This window comes from Mustela erminea, chromosome 1 (genome assembly GCF_009829155.1).
Source record: "Mustela erminea isolate mMusErm1 chromosome 1, mMusErm1.Pri, whole genome shotgun sequence".
In the NCBI taxonomy this organism is placed as follows: Eukaryota; Metazoa; Chordata; class Mammalia; order Carnivora; family Mustelidae; genus Mustela; species Mustela erminea.
The window spans coordinates 15,229,974-15,252,971 of record NC_045614.1 but is presented as its reverse complement, the minus strand read 5'-3'; the positions used below and the strand labels follow the sequence as shown (position 1 = coordinate 15,252,971).

General features: G+C 45.6%; 1 protein-coding gene across 6 annotated transcripts in view; it reads right to left on the bottom strand.

Annotated features, from left to right (window-relative positions):
- GATAD2A (GATA zinc finger domain containing 2A) overlaps window positions 1-22,998 on the bottom strand; it is a 107,380-nt gene that overhangs the window by 82,105 nt on the left and 2,277 nt on the right. Inside the window, exon 1 of one of the 6 annotated variants that reach the window (XM_032316884.1) lies at window positions 10,797-10,899. The exons of the other annotated variants lie outside the window; for them this stretch is intronic. The gene's annotated coding sequence lies outside the window, so the exon portion shown is untranslated. Of the gene's footprint in view, window positions 1-10,796; window positions 10,900-22,998 lie in introns of those variants that run through there. 6 annotated transcript variants of the gene reach the window in all.

Sequence of the window (22,998 nt, the reverse complement as noted above, 5' to 3'; positions counted from 1 at the left end):
GGGACACATCTGAAATGCTCACCCAACACTAAGCCCCTTCTTTGACCACGTTCACTGCCTATTGTGGCAGGTTCACCTGATTGTCTCTCTAGAAAGAGGAACCCTATTCCATACTCCCTGAGGGGGTCAGTGGGTGCCTACCGGCACTAGGAGTAGAAAAGACCTCTGTCAAATAGTGACTCACCAATGGGCCTCCTAGAATCCCCCATGGCTCCCACCCCCAACCTTCTCTTTTCCAAACAAAACATGTTTAATTCCTCTAAACGGTCCTGTGATAAAGTTTAAAGACCACTCCAGCACCAGATTGTGCTGTTCTAGAACCATCCAGCACCCTTAGGTGGGTGTTAATCCACTCCCACCCCACCCCAGACTAGCATAGCCAACCACTGAAGCCTAGTTCAGCAAATGACATTTAGCCCATTCCACCTTATTTCCATGACTGCTTGTTTTGATCTTGAAATGGTCACCTACATGTCACCTGAAGGACTGCAAGTAAGTGCCATTCCTTTTTTTTTTTTAAAGGTAAAAGAAGTTTTATGCTCTTAAAATTGAAAGCCATCACCCACTCAATTCCAAAAGAGGAAACACTGCTAGTTTTGTTTTTGTTTTTTCTAAGGCTGCCCTGAGATTCCAGAAGCAGCCTTGAGTTCTTCCTCCCTATGTCCTGTCCTATCCTTATACTACAGACACCATGATGATGTCAGAACTCAGAAAAGATGAGGCTCCTTCACTTATCCTGATGGCATCATGTGATGTGTGGAATTCTTTAATTACTATATTATACACCTGAAACTAATATAACACCATACTGTTAACTGAATTAAAATAAACAAACAACAAAAAAAGAGGCCATGAGGAAGGAAACTTATCAATGGACCTCCTAATTAGGAAGGAGGAACCTAGACAAAACAGAACTGACCAAACCTGTGGATGGAACTAGAGGGTATTACGCTAAGTGAAGTAAGTCACTCAGAGAAAGACAAATATCGTATGATTTCACTCATGTGTGAAATCTAAGAAACAAAACTGATGAACATAAAGAAAGGGAAGGAAAAATAAAATAAGAAACAGAGGGCAGACAAACCATAAAAGACTCTTAACTAGGGGCGCCTGGGTGGCTCAGTGGGTTAAGCCTCTGCCTTTGGCTCAGGTCATGATCTCAGGGTCCTGGGATCAAGTCCCGCATCGGGCTCTCTGCTCAGCGGGGAGCCTGCTTCCTCCTATTTCTGCCTGCCTCTCTGCCTACTTGTGATCTCTCTCTCTCTCTGTGTCAAATAAATAAATAAATAAATAAATAAGACTCTTAACTATAGGAAACAAACTGAGGGTTGCTGGAGGGGTGGGGGGTGGCGGGATGGGGTAACTAGGTGATGACATTAAGGAGGGCACGTGATGGAATGAGCACTATACATTACACTTAACTAATAAATCTCTAAATTCTACCTCTGAAACAAGTAATATACTATATGTTAATTAAATTGAATTGAAGCAAGAAATTTAAAAATTAATTAGACAGATAGACAGATAGATAGATAACTAGCTGACCCAACCATAAAGAAATAAGGATACAGGGTGCCTGGCTGGCTCAGTTAGTAGAGCATGCAACTCTTGATCTCAGGGCTGTAAATTCAAGCCCCACACTGGATACAGAGATTACTCAAAAGTAAAATCTTTGGGGGCACTGGGTGGCTCAGTGGGTTAAGGCCTCTGCCTTTGGCTCAGGTCATGGTCCTGGGGTCCTGGAATCAAGACCCACATCAGGCTCTCTGCTCAGCGGGGAGCCTGCTTCCCTTCCTCTCTCTCTGTCTGCCTCTCTGCCTACTTGTGATTTCTGTCAAATAAATAAATAAAATCTTTAAAAAAAAAAAAAAGGGTAAAATCTTTAAAAGAAACAAGTAAATAAGGATGACAGAGATCAGACGAGGGAAGCTCCAGGAGAGAACAGAGAGCTATGTTCTCCTTCCTTCTACAAATTAAACCAGGGGCAGGCCACTCTTCCTCTCAGGCCTCAGTCTGTAACACCAAGGGCTGCCCCACTCATCTTTAAGTCTGTGTTATGTTCAGTGAAACGGCACACAGAAGCAAGGTAGTCCCAGGTGAATTCTAAACTTGTCTGGGGCCCAAGGATCAAACATAGTTACATTTCTAATGTTCTGTCTGATAAACATAAACTGACTACCAGGATTCAATTTCATTTCCATCCAAACTGGGTATATTAATATCTCTGCCCAAGAAAACTTCAAAAGCAGACCAGGCAACTCCTACTACTGACACTGGAGGTTCCACCTCCTCCCTGGCTTTCACCAGAGACAAAAGTCTCAACAAGAGAAATTTCAAAAGTTTGGGAAGCAGAAGGAAGAGATAGATAACCCACATACAAACTGCTAAGAAGGTCCAATCAAACCTGGAATCTCCCAGGTTCCAGTGCATGTAAGAGAATCCCAGGGAAGGTGGGGATTCAGAATTCTCTGAAAAAACCATTGCCATTGAAGGGGTGGGTGCACACCCTTTTACATGCAGAGGAGTAACACATGAGACAACAGAAAATGAAGTTCGGGGACACTTAGGTGGCTCAGCCAGTTAAGCATCTGCTTCTGCTCAGGTCAGGATTCCAGAGTCCTGGGATAGAGCCTAAAGCCCCTTATCACATTGGTCTCTCTGCTCAGCAGGGAGCCTGCATCTTTCCCCCACCCCTCCGTCTACCACTCTATTTGTGTGCTCTCTCTGTCAAATAAAATCTTTTAAAAATGTTTTTTGAGGGGCACCGGGGTGGCTCAGTGGGCTAAAGCCTCTGCCTTCAGCTCAGGTTGTGATCCCAGAGTCCTGGGATCAAGCCCCACATCGGGCTCTCTGCTTGGCGGGGCGCCTGCTTCCTCCTCTCCCTGCCTGCCTGCCTGCTTGTGATCTGTCAAATAAATAAAATCTTTAAAAAATAAATAAATAAATAAATAAATAAATAAAATCTTTTTAAAAAAAATGTTTTATGAAAAAAATAAAATCTAATCATTTGAACTGGCAATGTTCTGTCAATGATACACAAGTCCTGAGAATACTACAGGTGTGGAGTGACTTGACCAATTCAACCAATGCCTTCAAACCAAGAATTCAGTTTGCTACACTCCTACTTTCTCCAAACCATTGAACAACTGGGGGAAAAAAATGTGCTTCCTCTGCAGATGTGAATAAGGTTGTAGTAGCAAAGTTTTCAGAACCTGCTGAGTAAATCTGCCCAAAACAGACAATAAAACTAAAAATCTCTTATCACTACCACAAAAATCCACCAAGTGAGGAGAATACTGGCCTGAAACCTGCTCACCTCCAAAGTCATGTCAAGCAGTTGCCTCTAAGGTAAGAATGTGTGGAGTATAGTTTAACAGCCACTAAATCAAAGGCTAATTGCACAGAACAACTGGGATTAGAGGAAATATTATGCTGGGATTATATGCAGGTTTAAAGCCACAGGGTTCCTTTTTTTTCCCACTTCCCTTCCAAATAATTTGATGACCTTTTTAGGTGAGATCTCCTTACAATGAGCTCTAAAGACCTCCAAATTGTGAGGCTATGGTGGAATTTTGTTACAGAGAAAACCCAAAGCCTCAATCTGACTGTTTCACTGTGTGATAATTGAGATGTGCAACCTTAAGGGGATCACCAGGCAGCTGTCAACTGGAGGGAGAATTTTGTCTTAAAGGTGAATGGAGGAGTCAGGAGCTGGGATACCTCTTACTTGGGAATATTTTCTGTTTGTCCTCACAGTCATCCTAGGAGATCAAAGATATATTCCCTGTCTACAGACAGGAAAGCTGAGGCCAGGTAGCCAGGCAACCCACCCGACGGTGAAAACAGTAAACCACTCAGGTGCAAAGCCTATCTATCCAATTTCCAGGCCAGCTTGGGAGCTGTAAGTCTGGAAGGAGCCTAGGATTCGGTCCCAGGATCTCCCATTTGCCACTACATGCACCATCAGGAGGCAACCCACTTCCCATCCTGGGTCAGAGACTACTTAGGGATAAAGCCAAAAGTGCCAGGGGCTCCTCCTGGTTCTTAAACGCAAGAACCCCTGGCAAATACCTTCCCATCTCACACATGGAGGCACTATCAGAACATGAGATTTAGCAAACCCAGGAAAAGGGTTATCTCCTTTCCCCTAGTGGGGCCCCACCAACCAAGCTACCCTATATCACTAGAGAGGCACCCAGGCTAATGGAAAAAACATACAAAATCTGAACTCATAAAGGCTGGAGCCCACTCCCAGTTGTAGAATAATCAGCAAGGTGGCCCTAGAAAGTGTCACCCTCTCTAGGGGACTCCAGCTTCTTCCACCTAGAACATGAAGACAGGCTATGGCTCTAAGGGGCACACAGCATACAGGGACAGTTTGTCCTCCAAGTGTGGAGATGTTCCACACCTGAAGCAAAGCAGTGCCTTTGTGCCCTACCTCATCCATTCTAATAGTAACAGCACTCACTGAACTATATACACACACCAGGCCCTGTGCTAAGCCACCTGAATTTATTATCGCCTTCCAACTCAGTTGTTCAAGGTAGACATTACCTGCTTTTTAGAAACTGGAAACAGAGGGTAAGGTTCAGTCAGCAAGGTCACATCACTAGGAAAGTGGCAAGTGGAACTTACACCCAACAATCTAGGGCAAAGCCAGGGCTGGTCGATCACACCACTGCAGGGACCTGCTGCCTGGGAATAGGCACAGGGGCTCACTTCTCACTCAGCAAACAGCAGGCAGCCCTGGATAAGGAACTGGTTGGCCACTGTTTTAAAGTGTGTTCAAAGGCATCACCTCATTTAGGCTGAATTAAGTCTGAAGATTCAAATCAAAAGATCTGTTCAAAAGGGCAGGTCAGGCGGTGCCACGTCTGGGGACAAAGCTGCAGGAGGTAAGGCTGAAAGATTCTTCAACCTACAACAAGTGCAGACTTTCTCATCAACCCTGCATTGCTTCTACTCTCTCCAACCACCCCTACCCGCCCCTCAATCCCCAGCTGCAGCTAGCTATCTTTGAGGCCAAGCAACCGCAAAGTACAACAGTCTCAAACGTTCCCCAAAATTCCTACTCCAATTTACTCCAATTTCCTAATTCAACCTGCAGATACTGTCCATATCCTGCCAGGACACTACTCTATCTCAGATGCTGGTCTTTCTCATTCTCAGACAGGTATCAAGCCTTCAGTCCTTTCATGTAAGGAACCAAGAAACAAGAAGGCAAGGCTCCTGGCAAACTTAACCTAGGAAGAGGGTAACCCTTCTGAGGATCAAGAGAAAGTGGGTGCAGTGCACTGAGAAGCTGCAAGGGCCCTTCTCCCGCAGCGCTGCCCCCCCACGACCTCAGAGGGTTTTGGAGGATTCCCAGTCAATTCCTAAGGCTACCTGCAGGTATTCAATTAGAGTAAGTTCCTTTGTCTTCTAAAAGACTAACCTACATTTTCATCAGACAAAAAGAGGTCACAAATACAGCCTAGAAAATTAAGGGAGGGGCTTATTGCCCATGGTCTGACATTCCTCTTGACTAAAAAGTCCTGGATCATATTTGCCAGTATCTACAAGTATGCAGGATCTGTCCCCAGCTGGTACTTCTGTTTCTAAGAACACCAGCCTCAGTACTCCACTTCCTGCCACCACTTCAGATCCCGTCTTTTATCTCAACCTTAACCCGTTGCCTTCTAATTCAATGCAAGATACAGTCTTCTACAGTTAGAACATCTTACCCAAAAGAATAGCAACCCAAAGCCAGACTGTCTAACTAACCTAAAACCGTTCAGGTAACTCAAGAGCATCCATTCTATCAACCAACCACACTTAACAGTCAACACAGTTCTGTGAGCCTCAAACTATGACAGTGGCAACTTGTTCTTCCAGTTTTGCCACACTTCCCAACCCAACAACTGTTAAAAGGAAACCCCAGAGATGCTCTATTACCCCAGGATGACTGCTCATAAAGACCTCACCTAATCACCTGTTTCATAATCTTCCCAGTCTTCTACAATGAGCATAAATTAACTCAATTATCAGGGGGAGAAAAAGTCTAGGGAAAATAGCCTTGCTCATTCCATCTAATGGCACAGAAACATCACAAGTCCAAGCAGGTAGTTTTCCAGACAAGCATTTGAGTTGCCCATGGTTTTGGAGATTAGCACACTGACAGTCCTTAACTGAATTCATTGGTAAGGCAGTTACATTTTTGGTCTCTGTGGGGAATTGACATATCCAAGACTCTGGTGGTCATTCTTAATTTTTCCCTAAGAGAACGAATATCAGAAAATGCCAGCATTTGGGATTCCTGGGTGGCTCAGTTGGTTGAGCATCTGCCTTCAGCTCAGGTTCCGATCCCAGGGTCCTGGGATCCCCTGGGATGGAGCCCCCAACAGGCCCTCGGCTCAGCAGGAAGTCTGCCTCTGCCCTTCCCTTCCACTTGTTCTCTCCAGCTCTCAAATAAATAAATAAATAAATAAAATCTTTTTTTTTTTTTTTAAGTGAAGAAAAAGAAAATGCCAATATTTGGGGCACCAGCTGGCTCAGTTGGTAGAATACGTGACTCTTGGTCTCTGGGTCATGATACCCCCATTTTGGGGGGTAGAAATTACTTTAAAAAAAAAATGAAGAAAACGGGCACCTGGGTGGCTCAGTTAAGTGTCTGCCTTTAGCTCTGGTCATGGCCCCAGGGTCATGGGATCGGGCCCCACGTTGGGCTCCCTGCTTCCCCCTCTCTCTCTGCTTCTCCTCCACTCATGCTCTCCCTCGTGCATGCACACTCTCTCTCTCAAATAAAATCTTTTAAAAAATAATAAAGAGGGGCGACTGGGTGGCTCAGTGGGTTGGAGCCTCTACCTTCGGCTCAGGTCATGATCCCAAGGTCCTGGGACTGAGCCCTGCGTCAGGCTCTCCGCTCCGCGGGGCGCCTGCCTCCCCCTCTCTCTCTGCCTGCGTGTCTGTCAAATACATAAATAAAATCTTAAAATTAAAAAAAAAAAAAAAAAAAAAAAAAAAAAAAAAAAAAAAGACGGGACGCCTGGGTGGCTCAGCGGGTTAAAGCCTCTACCTTCGGCTCAGGTCATGATCCCAGGGTCCTGGGATCGAGCCCCACATCGGGCTCTCTGCTCAGCCAAGAGCCTGCTTCCTCCTCTCTCTCTGCCTGCCTCTCTGCCTACTTGTGATCTCTGTCTGTCAAATAAATAAATAAATAATCTTTTAAAAAAAAAAGTAGAGAAAATAAATGGGGGGGGGGTGCTCAGTGGGTTAAGCCTCTACCTTTGGCTCAGGTTGTGACCTCAGGGTCCTGGACTCCAGCCCCACATCGGGCTCTCTGCTCTGTGGGGAGCCTGCTTCCCTCCCCTTCTGCCTGCCTCTCTGCCTACTTGTGATCTGTCAGATAAATAACATCTTTAAAAAAATAAAAATAAAAAAATAAATGTAGGATTGCTGAAAGAAAGAAGAGAAAGCAAGCCAGCCAGCCAACATTTCAGAATGGCTTCACTATTTCCTACCTGTGCCCTTCAGAAGCATCCTTCAGTGATCTGCTATCTAAGGCCCAAGGTGGTCCTGGCTGTGAATTCCATCACATGGGTCTCTGTCTTGTCCTCTTCAATAGCGGTCCCACTGTTCTCAAGGTAAATCCCAGACCCTCTTAGGTCTCTGTGCATGTGTCTCTCTCTCTGCTCCAACCACCCTAATCTTCCTTCAGTCCTAGACACTCTATCAGAAATGCTCTTCCCATTTCTCTTTACCTACTTAGCTCCTACATGCCCTCCAATCCCAGCTGGAGAAAGGCCCCCTTGAGTCTTGCTCACCAGGTCACAGCATCCTTTTCTCCTTGACCCTTTTAAGTTTCCCCATGTTTATGAGATTAATTATGATTTCTCTCCTACTAATCTCATGGTAAACTCCACTGAGCAGGGATTCCTAGCGCAGTGCCGGAGGCACAGTGTACACTTTGGTATTTATTAAGTAAGTCTATCCAGAAATCACTCCTCACGATGTCAGAATTCACAAAATACATGACGCAAAGCAAGTGAGAGCTACTGAAGAATTGAGAACTGGAGTCCTTAAACTGTATTTTATTACTCAAATGAAAGTTTCTTGAGGCACCTGGCTGGCTCAGCTGGAAGAAAGTATGCAACTCTCAATCTCAGGGTAGTGAGTTCAAGCCCCACATTAGGTATAGAGATTACTTAAAAATAATGATAATGAAAAATATCTTTTTGAAGCAATTTCTTATTTTTTAAATAATCATAAAACACAAAGATATAAAAACCTTTAAAAGGAAAAAAAACCACTCCTCACCCTAACCCAGAAATTTTGTCGACATTCTGGTACAAATCCTTCCAGGATTTTTCCTACCACGAGAAGCATTGTTTCTTTCCTCATTATCAAAATATACGATTGTACCTGTACCCCTGGAGCTAATAATACATTATGTTAATGAAAAAATTAAAAAATTAAAAAAATATATACGATTGTAGGATCTGCCAAATGATACTGCATTAATAGAGGAGACTTGACATTTTAAAAAAATGATGCTGAGTGGAAAAAACAATGCATCCAAATCGGTAATATAGGACCCATCCCAATTTCTACATCACATCCTAGATGAGAAGTCAGAGTCTGCAAAAATCAGCTTCAGAATTTTAGGGAAAGAATATGGGATGAAAGACAAAGAATGGGGAAACTACATGAGGAAAGTATCTTTTGCAAATTGCTCTCAAAATCTCCACTCTAAACTACTTCCTCTAGAAAAAGGCCAACTTAGGGCACCTGGGTGGTTCAGTGGGGTAGGCCTCTGCCTTCACTTCAGGTCATGATCTCTGGGTCTTGGATGGAGCCCTGCATCAGGCTGTCTGTTTGGCGAGGAACCTGCTTCCCCTCACTCTCTGCCTGCCGCTCTGACAACTTGTGATCTCTGTCAAATAAATAAATGAAATCTTCAAAAAAAAGATAAAAGAAAAAGGCCAACTTTTAGGAGTTGGAAGCTGAGGAAGCAAATGCAAAGGGGCAAGTCTGTGGCCTGGATCCTTCAGGGCCAGCTGGTAACTCTGCTGAGGACAACACAGGGCTACAATGGTGTCCCTAAGTTATCAGGTCATCCCCTCTACTCCCAGCAGAAGTAGCCTGGAGCCTGGAGAAGTAAATGACCTCTTGTTTTAGGAGGGACCAGGAAATGTTCACACAGTGGGTTGCAAACAGTAATACTCCCGGACTCTGATGCCCCAAACATCAGGCTCAAGCCAAGCTCTGCCCTCTACAACTCAAGCCTTGGACAAGCAGCCTGGCCTCCAGGAGCCTCAGTTTCCTCAGCTGTAATGTGGGGATTATATCCTCCACCACACTGGAGTGTTATGGGCAAGGAAGATGTGTGTGTACAACAGGCATTCTAATCTGAGGACTGGTGTCTATCCTGCCCTCCTCCACAGCTTGCTGTCAGGTGTAACATGCTACTAATCTTAGCATCATGATCTGAAGCCAACAAACATTATTTCACCTCATCTAACTTAAAAGAAAACTTGTAACCACTACCAGGGGAAAAAAAAAAAAAAAAAAAGAACATCAAAGAACAGTCAGTACAAGTCTGAAGCAACTACACAGAAGGCTGCCTGTCCCTCAGTTTATCTGTGCTGCCACAACCAGAAGGTGTCACTGTGCGAAATGGACACAGAACCACTTAAGCACTGTGTACTCAAGAAAACTGAAAGAAGTAAAAGGGTGAGGAAGAGAGAAAAATTAAAGGCTCAAGTGACTCACCCGGACTTTGATCTAAAGACTCCAAAGCTCTCAAGATAAGGATGAACTACACAGCTAAAAACGATGGGTCAAATACACAAAATTAAACAGCCCCCCGCAAAGTTCCCAGGGCAGGGCAGAAATGCGCACCCAAGGGCTGACATTCAGTTCCTGAGAGAGGGCTCCCCATTCATTTCTGGGTCCCAGTGTGTTCACACACACCAAGTGTCAATCACGATCTAGGCTGGGGCCCTGCCCATAAGCCTTTCCTTGTTGAAGTGATCAATTCCGATTCTTGGCAATAATCCCTTTAAAAGGCCAGCTGCTGCTGTCTAGTCACTGATGCCGACCCATTCCAGGTGCGGGTAAAAAAATCAATACAGCCACCGCCTAAACCGGGAGGCAAATTCAAAGTGTACGGCCCTATGAAGGACTCAAGCCCAGAGTGGGGGGAAGGGTCCTGCGGCTCTCGGGGGTCAGACAGTAAGGGCGCGAGCAAGGAGAGGGCCGGCCCTGCAGGCGTGGGCGCGCGGGGACTCTTATTCTGACACGGGATCCTCCGCCGCCGCCGTCGCCGCCGCCGCGGGGTTCAGCGCAGCGGCCAGGCCGGCCCGGGACCCCCGCCCCGCCTTGCCTGGGACCCCCCGCCCCGCGCGCCCACGTGCCGCCTGCCCGCCGCCCCCTCCCCCGCCCGTCCCGGCCGCTCGGAAGCGACCCCTGGAGGCCCAGCCCCTCCCCCGGCCTCGGAGGAAGCGCAGAAGGAAGGGGGGCGACGCCGAGACTTTCCGGGACCCCCGCCTACCCCGGCCCCCACGTGCCTGGGCGGCGTCGGAGCGCGGAACTTTCTAGGGTAGCGCTAGGAAGACGCTCCCAGAATACAAGGAGTAGATAGAACTCACTCGCCCGCTCTCACTTTTCTAGGCTCACGCAGGGGTCCCTCAGAGCCCACTGACCCCCGACCCTGCCCGACCCTCGCCACCCCTGCCGCTCCAGGCTCCACCTCACGATCCCAGTCCGGACCCCACCCCCCAACCCCTGCTCCCCGCCAAGTTTGGTCCAGAACTTACCGGGCCGCGGGCCGGCCGGGCCCTAGGGCAGCGCGCGGGTTCGCGGGGCCGTCGGGTCGGGGTCGCCTGCGGGGCCGGGCGGCCGAGGGGCCGGGGGCGCGGGGCCGCGCGCGCTTGCTCCGCCTGTGGGGCCGCCCGGGCCCGCGGCGCTCGCTCCGCCGGTCCGCCCGCCCGCCCGCGCCGCCGGCCAGATAATGCGCCCCTCGGCCGCACACATGGAGCCCGGCGCCGGCGTCACCGCCCGGGACATGCGCACCAGGTCAGCGCGCCCGGCCCGCGGCCCCCAAAACACCGGGGAGCTCTTAAAGGCGACGCCGCCCGCCCGCGCCCGGCTGGGCGGGGACAGACAGTGGAGGGGCGGGGCCTTATTGTGGGGGCGGGACGAGTGTGCGGGGAGGGCGGGGCAAGGGAGGCCGGCACCGCCCCGGAAACACCGCCTCTCGGGACTGCGCTCCACGCGCCGCCCAGCTCCGCCCGTTGGGTTTCCCACGCGGGTTCGGGCGGGCTCCCTCCCAGCGGAATCCCAGTGCCTTCCACAGGGCCGAGGGGTCGTCGCCAGCTCACCGGAGGCAGAGCCTGGCGGACCGCGCCCAGGCTGACTCACGACGCGCTCACTACTGACCTCGCTCCAGCTTAGCTACAAGACCTGGAGCAACTCAGCTGCTTCTGAAAAGGAGGTTAAAATGCCACCCCTGTGAGGGTCACACAGAAGCTGCACTCCCAGGTATCGGCTAAACCATCACGTCTGTGCAATAAAAATAAAAAGTTCTACAGAGTAAGCTCCAGACCCACCCACTTCTAGACACTTGAGGATGACTGCTCTCCCTCTCCCAGTTACCTCCCAATCTGCAAGCCCCCACCCCGAGTTCTGGGAGGTGAACGCCCACCCCCCTCCCCCCCGCCCCGGAGAGCAAATCTACCTTTCCCTCTTCAGTGACTTGAAGTAAACACGGGAAACAGTCTAAACTGAGAAAGGATGGGGTTTGGGATGTGTTAAACTACATAAAGGGAAACACAATTTCAAGAAAAAAATAATATAACAAGAAAGTTCTCAATATCAAGATTATGTTTTGAAGAATCACCCAAAAAGGCCCTTTCCGGGCGCCTGGGTGGCTCAGTGGGTTAAGCCGCTGCCTTCGGCTCAGGTCATGATCTCAGGGTCCTGGAATCGAGTCCCGCATCGGGCTCTCTGCTCAGCAGGGAGCCTGCTTCCTCCTCTCTCTCTGCCTGCCTCTCTGCCTACTTGTGATCTCTCTCTGTCAAATAAATAAATAAAATCTTAAAAAAAAAAAAAAAGGCCTTTTCCATGTTCTTATTCCAGAGTTCAAACAATTCATAAGACTCCTAGACTCCTGATTAGCGGCTTTTGTTTTATAACATATATTAATACACATTCAAACAGCCAAACAAAAAAGTCTCACCAAACATACTTAAACCACTTGAAATGCACTCTGATATTAACTGTTCTGTTTCATTTCTTTTAAAAGAGATTCAGTGTAATTTAAACCCACCATTGGTCTTTACTCCAAACTTGAAAAACAATGTAGAACAACTTTTATGTGTAAAATGTTTTCCTACTATGTGCCCCCCCCCAACAATAAGTTTAAAAAGGCCCATTTTAATTCCGTGCTGAGTTCCACACATAATGAGCAATTTTTTGCCCTTGATTTCACCCCTCACCCCACTCCCCAAATCTTAAAATGGCTTAATGCAACATCTGGCACAACTCCCCTGGGCCAAAAGCAAAGCATTCCTCAAACAAAATGATACAAAATGCAAAGTGTTGACCCCCAAACGCCTTCCCTGACCGAGTTTTGTCAGCAGTTTGCTTTGATACAAAGAATTTCAAATGTTCAAATTCAAAAACCAAACAAAAACAGTCTTATTCTCAAACAGGTGACTTGGTAAAGGAATGCAGGAGGCTCCCTGATCCCATGTGCAAGGACAGGTTAAAAGCAAATATCCAATATTTTCACTGTAATCCGGCAGCTTTATATTTTGAGAACTGCTTTACTCTAGGACTATTAATCAGATGATGTATATTAAAGCAATACAAGCAAAATATTATCTCACTGCTCCTCACCTGGGTCTTGATTAACGTCAACTTAATTAACTACAAACACAGCAATGTGTGGTCAGGTGGGAGACCTAAGACTTGAGATAGACACAGAGATTCCAGAGTCTGAACTGGCAAGCCCTAGGTGAGTCACCAAGGTGACAACCACCCTGTTTTAAAGAGAGAGGCATCAGCTGTGACATATTAATGGCACACCCCTGTGGACTGAGGTGTGCACTGGTGACAGGTGGGCTGCTCCAGAGGGCAGTGCCAACATCTCCAGCTGGGAAAGCAGGGGTGGGGGTAGGGTGAAGTAGTTACAGGGTTTATTTCTGTGATAGAAAGAGAAGGCCAGGTGTGTAGATGGAAAAAGTGACAGTAAATCCAGACTTGTCTGGGGTCCCCGGAGCTCAGGCAGGCAAATGCTAAGGCTGCTCAGAGTAGAAACCTTGCTACCTCAGTGTCTAGTACTGGACTAAACAGCAAATAGTTCAGCTGGCTGATTATGAAATATGATGCAATCACTTTTAGATTCCATTCTAAAGCTGAAGAAACTAATTAAAAGACAAATAGGGCTCAAACCATGTTGTTGTTGTTTTTTAAGTTTTCCCTCTGCCCTAAAAACAAGGCAGTCAATTAATACTTACAGATACCAGTTAATGTAATACTTTAAAAACACTTCTGTTACTTAGTTAAGCATAATTTCCTTCCAAATTCATTTTAAACTTAATATCCTTCAAAGATCAGACCCTTGCTAATAATAGCCAGGCCTCCTTCCACCCTAACCACTGCAAAAATATCCTAATTACCTTTCTAACACAATGTTAGATAAACTTCTAAATAGCATCTGAGCCTGTTCCTGCACAACAGAGGGACAAAAGAAAAAAAGGGGGGGGCTGAATTCCATATTCATGGCCTCTTTTATAGCAGAAAATTGGTCAAAGGCTCCATACTAGCATGAGACTGAAAAGGAGTAGCATCACCTACTGCATGTTTAAGGTACTGTACTTTTTGTTTTTAATCAGGAGATTTCTTTAAAGTTTCTGGCAGACAAGATTCAAGATGTTTTATGTGATAAACACTGATGGACAAGAACTATCTAAGAGACAACTCATCCCAAGGGTTTTGCAAGCTGAGGAGCCTGCAGGCACCATCTCCAGAAGTTCACAGGCTGGTAGCACGAAAGACAGTATGATTTCTAAGCAGAAAATGCATTCATTCACAGAGGAAGAGGCTGCTCCCCTGCCTGGGGAGGAGTCTGGGAAATCTTTGTGGATGTGACATTTAAGCCAGTGCTCAACAGATGAATATCCCAGGCACCTAGAACAGCAGAGGCAAAGGCCAGAGCTGGCCACACCTGCAGTGTGGGGTTTTGGGGGCAGATACAGCTAAAAAGGGATGGGTTCATTATCCTTTAAACTTTCTAGGTGGCTTTCTCAAAACACAGAATGAACTGTCATCTACTTACTTAAATTCAAAGGCTAAGCAGACCTAGTTCTGTAGACTTTAACCAATTTTGAGATTACTGCTATCAGTGACAGTAGGCTCCCACTTGTTTTCTGAGGTCTCTAAAGAATAAACAGGTGGTTCATTTAAAAGTGTACCAAAATCTTTTTAAAAGTAAACTTTTATGAAAAAAAGCACTGACTGCTTTTCACACTTTGCATTTTTGTTATTTTTTAAAATATTTATTTATTTTGAGAGAGAGAGTGCACAGGGTGGGGTGGCAGGGGAGAGGAAAAGAAAGAATCTTAAACAGGCTCCATACTCAGCGTGATACCCAACACAGGGCTGGATCTCAAGACCCTGAGATCATAACCTGAACCAAAATCGTGTGTCAGATGCTTAACCAACTAAGTCACCCAGATGCCTCCACATTTTGCATTTTTAGAGCTCAAAGGTCTAAAACTGTTTTCACTGAGTTCAGGGACAATCATAACTACACTCTCTAAGGGAGGAGTGTTTTAAAGTTTCTTATTTCACCCCAAATTCACACTCACAGTGACATTACAATGTAATTGGTCAGAAAAGAGAAAGAAAAGATTCATTTCTATGTTAATATTATTTCTTTAGTACTTTGATATTTTTGATACCTTTTTCAAAGATAAGAAAATAGTTAAAAGGACTATTACAGTGGTACTTTATGAAAAACACAATACTCCCAGTGCATAACTCCTGCTAAAACAAATGTCACTTTTTAAGTCACAGCATTCTTACACTAGATTAGGAGTTTGTGGGAGACAGATCTGCACCCCTTTGACCGGTCCCTGTTGTACATACATACACTGAAAAGCTCTCTGAAACACAGCTCTGTAGAGATGGGCCACTTTGTCAGCATGTTTGTTTGTTGTTTGTTTGTTTTGAGTGTCATATCCAACCACAGTTCTGTATACTTAGTGGCTGGCCAACATGGAGTTCAGGCTCCCTCTGTACTTAGTCTCTGTGTTGCCCTAAAGAAGTCCCACTACAGTGGAGTTCTGAGCACATGTGCTCCCCTGAAGGGTTAAATACAAATGGCTAGATGTATCACTGTGAACCTGGAGGTATATCTCCCACTGTCCTCATCTCCATGTGTCACCAGTTGGCAAGAATATCTCTTTTGTACCTATACATGGCTTACAAAAAAAAATGCCCACCTGATGTAGATCAATTTTAAGTCTTTGACAAGTCAGTAAGTGAACTATTTTCTAGAAATTAAAAAATTAAAAGGAAAAAAATCAGGAAGTTACAAGGAAAAAAGAATAAAAAAGGCTGTATGTCAGTCTTAAGTCTTAAGTCTGGAGATCAACCTATTCAAACCTACTTAACAAAGGAAGAGTGCTAGTCACATCATTGATCTGTTAATAAACATCCATTATTTAGACATGAAGAAAAATATGTTTTAAAAACTTGATATCCAGGGGCGCCTGGATGGCTCAGTGGGTTAAAAGCCTCTGTCTTCAGCTCAAGTTGTGATCCCAGGGTTCTGGGATCGAGCCCCATATTAGGCTCCCTGCTCAGCAGGCAGCCTGTCTCTCCCTCTCCAGCTCCTGCATCTTGTATTCCCTCTCTCACTATCTCTTTTTTTTTTAAGATTTTTTTTTTTTTAAAGATTTTATTTATTTGACAGGCAGAGATTACAAGTAGTCAGAGAGGCAGGCAGGGAGAGAGGAAAAAGTAGGCTCCCCGCCAAGCAGAGAGCCCGATGTGGGACTCAATCCCAGGATCCTGAGACCATGACCTGAGTCGAAGGCAGAGGCTTTAACCCACTGAGCCACCCAAGTGCCCCTAAGTAAGATCTTTTTTAAAAACATGATAACAGGGACGCCTGGGTGGCTCAGTTGGTTAAGCAGCTGCCTTCGGCTCAGGTCATGATCCCAGTGTCCTGGGATCGAGTCCCACATCGGGCTCCTTGCTTGGCAGGGAGCCTGCTTCTCCCTCTGCCTCTGCCTGCCATTCTGTCTGCCTGTGCTCGCTCTCTCTCCCTCTCTCTGACAAATAAATAAAATCTTTTAAAAAATAAATAAATAAAAAATAAAAATATGGGCGCCTGGGTGGCTCAGTGGGTTAAGCCGCTGCCTTCGGCTCAGGTCATGATCTCAGGGTCCTGGGATCGAGGCCCGCATCGGGCTCTCTGCTCAGCAGGGAGCCTGCTTCCCTCTCTCTCTCTGCCTGCCTCTCCATCTACTTGTGATTTCTCTCTATCAAATAAATAAACAAAATCTTTAAAAAAAAATAAATAAATAAATAAAAATAAATAAAAACATGATAACAATTCTCAAAGAAAAATAACTGAGAAGCAGTCTGCCCAAATTTGTTCTCTCTCTCTCTTTTTTAAAGATTTTATTTATCTATTTGACAGAGATCACAATTAGGCAGAGAGGCAGGCAGAGACGGGGGGTGGGGGGAAGGGGGGCACCGTGGGAAGCAGGCTCCCCACTGAGCAGAGAGCCTGATGCAGGGATCAATCCCAGGGCCCTGGGATCATGACCTGAGCCGAAGGCAGGCTTTAACCCACTGAGCCACCCAGGTGCCCCATAGACTACATACTCTTAAAAACAGAGTCCAGGTTTGGTCTGATTTCACGAGACATCATTGATATTTCTGATTGAAAATGCTTACTAAGAGCTCAATTTATATATTATTTAAAGCCTCTGCCTTCAGCTCAGGTTGTGATCCTGGGACCCTGGGATCAAGCCCCACATCGCATAGGGCTCTCTGCTCCGCAGGGAGCCTGCTTTCCTTCCTATCTCTCTGCCTGCCTCTCTGCCTGCCTATGATCTCTGTCAAATAAATAAATAAAATCTTTTAAAAAATAAATATTATTTTAATCTGAATTCAATTTTGAATCCTACTGCGGCACATTTTATAAAACTTCCTACCTTTGAAGGTAACTGGACTTTTCTTGCCAAAGGTGCTCAGTTCAAACTCTGATTTTCAGATGTTCATAACCTCCTCAGGTCAAGAGAACTCACCAGGTTGCTTTTCACCTCCAGGTCCCTGCCCTGGCCCATGCTATTCCAATCCCCAGAATGCCTAGCCACCTAACAAGTAGCTCTCCCTATTGCCCCCCTTTGCTCACCCTCCAATTTGGGCCTTTTTCCCAGTTACCCTATCCATGCTTCAGGGGGCACTGCAAGTCCATATAATAAATGTACAAAGGCGATGCACAGCAGCGTAAAGCCACAATGAACTGAGGAAACTCAATGGGAAAAATCAGCCAATCTGGGAACCTCTAGATCATCGGTCCTCAGTTACACCCAGCTTGTGGCCCCAACATGGACTGGTTTGCTCTCAGACAGTATAAACTGCCATAGGTAGCTATCCAAACTTGGGTGCCAATCTTAACAGGGTCAGTAAGCTTTTATATGATTCCATAACGACTACCTTTATTGGACACCTACAACAATCTGGCCACCTGCTTCATTCTTATCATCCCCACCTCACAAATGAAAAACTGAGACTCAAAGAATTTAGGCTATTTGCAATAAAGCCACTTTCCTGAGATCACAGAGCCAGCAAGTGGCAGAATCTGGATACAAACCCAAGTCTTTCTAACTCGGAAGCTTCTACTCCATAGAGGGTACTGTTCTAAGATAATGAAGACAAGTAACGGTAAACCATTCTTCAGGAGCATACTCTTGCAAAAGGACCTTCTAATGTCTGCTTCCTTGAGTTCTACATACATCTCCAGAGCAGCCCTCTGTAGGCAAGCTCCTGTGGTTATACAACAGGAAACCATCCTGTTGTCTACCCTGCCAGACAATCCTAAATTTGTGAGTACACTAGCTGAACCCCCAGAACTGCCACGTACAAGTCCCCTGGCGGCTTCCAGCTCTAAAAAAGCAGCTGACCAGGAAAAAGTGAGAATCTGAACATGTTTTCTATGCTCAAACTGCGGCCCAGGAACTCCGCTGGAGGTGGAGGGCAAGGAACAGGAAGTAGGAGGGAGCAAGCATCCACTTCCCAAGGGCAGCAGAGCCAGAGGTGGGAGCCTGATCATGTGCACAGTTGCATTACTTGTCCACGCCCACTTCCGGCCAGAGCCTGCCTCTTCACCTCTGAGTCAGTATTTTGGTTGAAGGAAAGAGAGACAGACTACTAGAAACTCTCCTTGTAATCTCCCTCTTCCCCTTGGAGCCTGTATCCTGAATGAATACCCACCCCTGCTCTCTGGCTCCACCCCTCACAAATACCCTTAAGAAAAGCACCTGTCCGGGCGCCTGGGTGGCTCAGTGGGTTAAGCCTCTGCCTTCGGCTCAGGTCATGATCTCAGGGTCCTGGGATCGAGTCCTGCATCGGGCTCTCTGCTCAGCGTGAAGCCTGCTTCTCCCTCTCTCTGCCTTCCTCTCTGCCTACTTGTGATCTCTGTCTGTCAAATAAATAAATAAAATCTTTAAAAGGAAAAAAAAAAGAAAGGCACCTGTCATATAATTGATCTCCGTGGACTCACATCAAATCTGACCACAACATAGCAAAGTCAAAATAGTGCTTTCCCAGTCCCAGCATAAGGGGGAACCGTAGGCCAGACGGAACTGTGTGCCAAGAACCTACTAATACACAAGAAAGCAATCTATTTGAAATCTCACTTTTCTTTCCTAGGCTATAAACAACACCCAAGCACTCTACTTGTCTGAATTTGTTTTTAAGATTTCAAACAAGGTGTAAAGGGATTTTAGAACTGTTTATCTCTCTGCGTAATATGCACTGCCATGAAGAAATGCCACAGGATTCCAAAAACACACTACCACTGACTTCAAGAAGAGCAAAGCTGAAAATACTTCTGGCAGTGACCATCCCAGATTCTCTCTTGTGTCTCTAACATTACAGTCACAATCATCCTGGATCAACTAGAGCCAAAAGCCAACAATCAACCAGGAAAACGCCAAAATTTCTGCTCCTTTTCGAGGGAAGAAACAGAAGCAAGTAACCCAGCGAGGAAATCAGACGGATAGTGAAGTTTCACTTCTAACCCTCCAAGAAACTCTACTCTAAGTTCCCAACATCCAAGGATAGTCCCAAAGAAGTCCTGCAATAGTCTTCCATTCCATAGTTTGTTTTCTTGTCTGTGACTGGGATGTATGCACCTTGAAAGCCGACTTCAGGGGTGCCTGGGTGGCTCAGTTGTTAAGCATCTGACCTCAGCTCAGATCATGATCCCAGAGTCCTGGGACTGAGCCCCACATGGGGCACGCTGCTCCATGGGAAGCCTGCTTCTCCCTCTCACACTCTCCCTACTTGTGTTCCCTTTCTCACTGTGTCTCTCTCTGTCAAATAAATAAATAAAATCTTAAAAAAAAAAAAAAAAAGAGGGGTGCCTGGATGGCTCAGTGGGTTAAAGCCTCTACCTTTGGCTCAGGTCATGATCCCAAAGTCCTGGGATCAAGCCCCACATTGGACTCTCTGCTCATTGGGGAGCCTGCTTCCTCCTCTTTCTCTGCCTGCCTCTCCACCTACTTGAGATTTCTGTCTGTCAAATAAATAAATAAAATCTTTAATAAAAAGAAAGAAAGAAAGAAAGCTGACTTCATCCATCCTGCTCACTGCTAGGCCCACAGCACTCAGCATTGTGCACTGTAGGTACACAAACATTTATTGCTTATTTGCTGGTGTAAGAGGAAGTTACATGAGTCAAAATATTTAAGACTATTTTTCAATCCAATTTAAGTTAAACTAAAAAAAGAGGAAAATGACCTACGTTATGGCCACACAGGAAAAACCTAGTTTAGTTGAGTGCTCCAACTGTCCCTTATAAGCCAGTTTGAAGGGATAAATTCTTTTTTTTTAAAGACTTTATTTATTTTTATTTATTTATTTATCTGAGAGAGAGACAGATAGTGACAGAGATAGCAAGAAGAAGCACAAACTGGGAGGAAAGGGAGAAGTAGGCTCCTGCGAGCTGGGAGCCAGACCTGGGTCTTGATCTTGATCCCCAGACCCTGGGATCATACCCTGAGCCAAAGACAGATGCTTAACCAACTGAGCCACCCAGTTTTATTCAGACAACAAACCACTATAAGCAAAGGTAGCCAGGCTGCAGAGAGAATAAAATAACATCTTCCATTCATTTGGATGGAACGACTTCAGACAGTAGTTATTTCTCAGTTCCAAAAGAGGTCAGGTTCTTTCTTATCATCAAGATCCACAGGGATTTAATGCCCACAGTGCTGTCTCCAACAGGAAGGAAACCCTGACTTCCCTAGCTATTTCAGTTATATAAATCAACAGTTGATCGTCCAGAGTTAGAAGCTGAGCAGTGTTGGGACCCACATGCCTTTTAGAGCTCCCCACCGACGGGTAACCATGTTACATTACATCTAATAAATGTACCTAGATCAATATCATTTCTAACTATCCAAGGGTTTTTATTGCTGTAAGGACCTTTCAATTAAAAAAAAAAGGTTAAAAAAAAAACTTCCTGTTAGATAAAAGAGACTTGGTGGTGGCGCCACCATCCACCAAAGTGACGTCTGTGGCACACAAAAAAACGCAGCATAATTTCAAAAGGGATAGTGATCCCTTTAAAGTTATTTACCTTATTTTTTTATATTTTAAAAATAATAAAACTTTGTTCCTTTTTCTTTAATTGAATAATTGTCCTTAAAAGAATTGAGAGAAACTTAAGATTGGTGGATTCTTTGCCTCAATAGCAAAGTTGAGACAGAGACAGACAGACAGACAGAGACAGGCAGGCAGACGGAAAAAAAGAGGGAGGGAGAGGGTATAATTTCAAAGGTGGAGGGAATCCTTCAAACCTGGGAGTAGCCCAGTGGAGGCCTAGTTCAGATTTTCACCCATTATTTTCCCCTGGGTTTTAGATATTAGTGGCAAGTGCCATCTGTCACCACACTAGTAAGTGAAAAAGGTTAGACCCAAATCACTGGCCATGATTTTAGGGCTTTCACTAATGGCTAAAAAAGAATCCTCTCAACAACAGTAACAAAGGGTGTCCTGCCCACTTTAGCCCCCTATCTCCACCCCTACCCCAGAGGCTGAGTTAGCATCTTCTACAGCTCTCTAGATCTTGGGAGCTCAAGGTGAACTCTGATCTCCTCATGGGCACTAAGCTACACACTGGCCCTCTCAATGCACTATTATTATGGGACATCAAATGCCTTTGTACATCACTTTCTCAGTCTTTTGTCCTCAAATCTGATTCATTACACCAAAAGAACATTCTGCTTTCAAGTTTCTAATGTGTAAGAAGAGACACTCACCAAGTAACTGCTGTATATCACTCACTCAAACAGTCCTAAAATATACATATGATCCTTTAGGTTTATAGTTCATCTACTTTTTTCTTCCCACAACTCTTGAAGTTCGTTATAATCTTCTATTTTGCCTACAGTCTAATTATAGTAATAAATCTCCCTACTTGCCCTCAACTCACAAACTACCCCATTTTACAGAGGCAGAAGGCAAGGCCAAGGCAACACAAATGCCTGCTACACAGCAAATCCATCTCACAGCTCCCATCTGAACACAGAAAAACGGTGAAAGACCCAGGGTGGCAATGGGTTTTGCCAGAGACATACCACATTTCCTTCTCTACGAACACATTTAACTTTGGCAGAATATCAAGTGCTTCCTGGTCTGGAACCTTAAACTCCTGAGCACGACAGTCAACCTTTATTGCACACCAACCATGTGCTAGGTGTTAGGCTGGCTGGCTGCCTCCCTTTCATTACCTCAGATTCATTCATTCATTGTCTAAGAAGCACTTCCCATCTATTGGCACATTCACACACATAGATATGTGACCCCTCAACTATTTAGTAATGTGCTGATTTTGCATTATAACTTGTACAGGACCACACAACTAGGAAGGACAGACCAAAACCTGGATCAGGTCCTTCTGACTTCAAAGCTCCCCCTTCCCTTTCCAACACCCTATCCTGCTGGTCCTACGGGTTTCATTCAAAATAGTAAATATGTGCCAGCACTTCTCTGCGCTGTCTCAGGAAACCCTAAACTCCAAGCTCCCCACCATCCTACCCCTTCCCCTCAGGGCAGTGCCTACAACTGACCAGGAAGAGGCAGTAGGAGAACATCCAGGTCTGAGGCACCTTCCTGCCTGGACTTGACTACCCAGGAGCAAAGGGCCCAGGAAACTCTCCAAGCGCTTCTCCACAGAAGAAAATAGCTCGAGTTGAAACTTGTGTCCACATGGTCCACCGACAGATTTAGAACTCAAATTATAGCCTCGGCAGGAATCTTCACAAAGGACTCAAATTAAGCAAGACCCAGATGGAAATGAACAGGAGAGAGACAGCCTTAAGTCACATTGTTAAGTGAACTGCAGTTCTAGCAGAGTCAGAGAGAAGAACTTGTTGAAATGCTAAACCAAATAGTTCAGTCTTCATTTCAGAACTCCACTTCAAAAACGTTGTCCCCATGATTTTAGCTCGAGTCTTGTACATGGACACGAAGTGGTTACAAGCTACTCAGGTTTCAAACTGAGTTCATTCCTGTCCTTTGGACCATCTCTCAATGCCAGCATTCATCTACTTGGGCTCCAGAGAGCTCTGCGTTTGGCAAAGCAGATAAAATTAGCTACTGGAGTGAATTTGGAATCCAGGGTGGGCCATTAAAAAAAGCACACATGAGATTTGTAAAAGCCATGTAAAAACTTCCTTTGGGCCAGGCTGAAGTTACCTAAAACTTAGA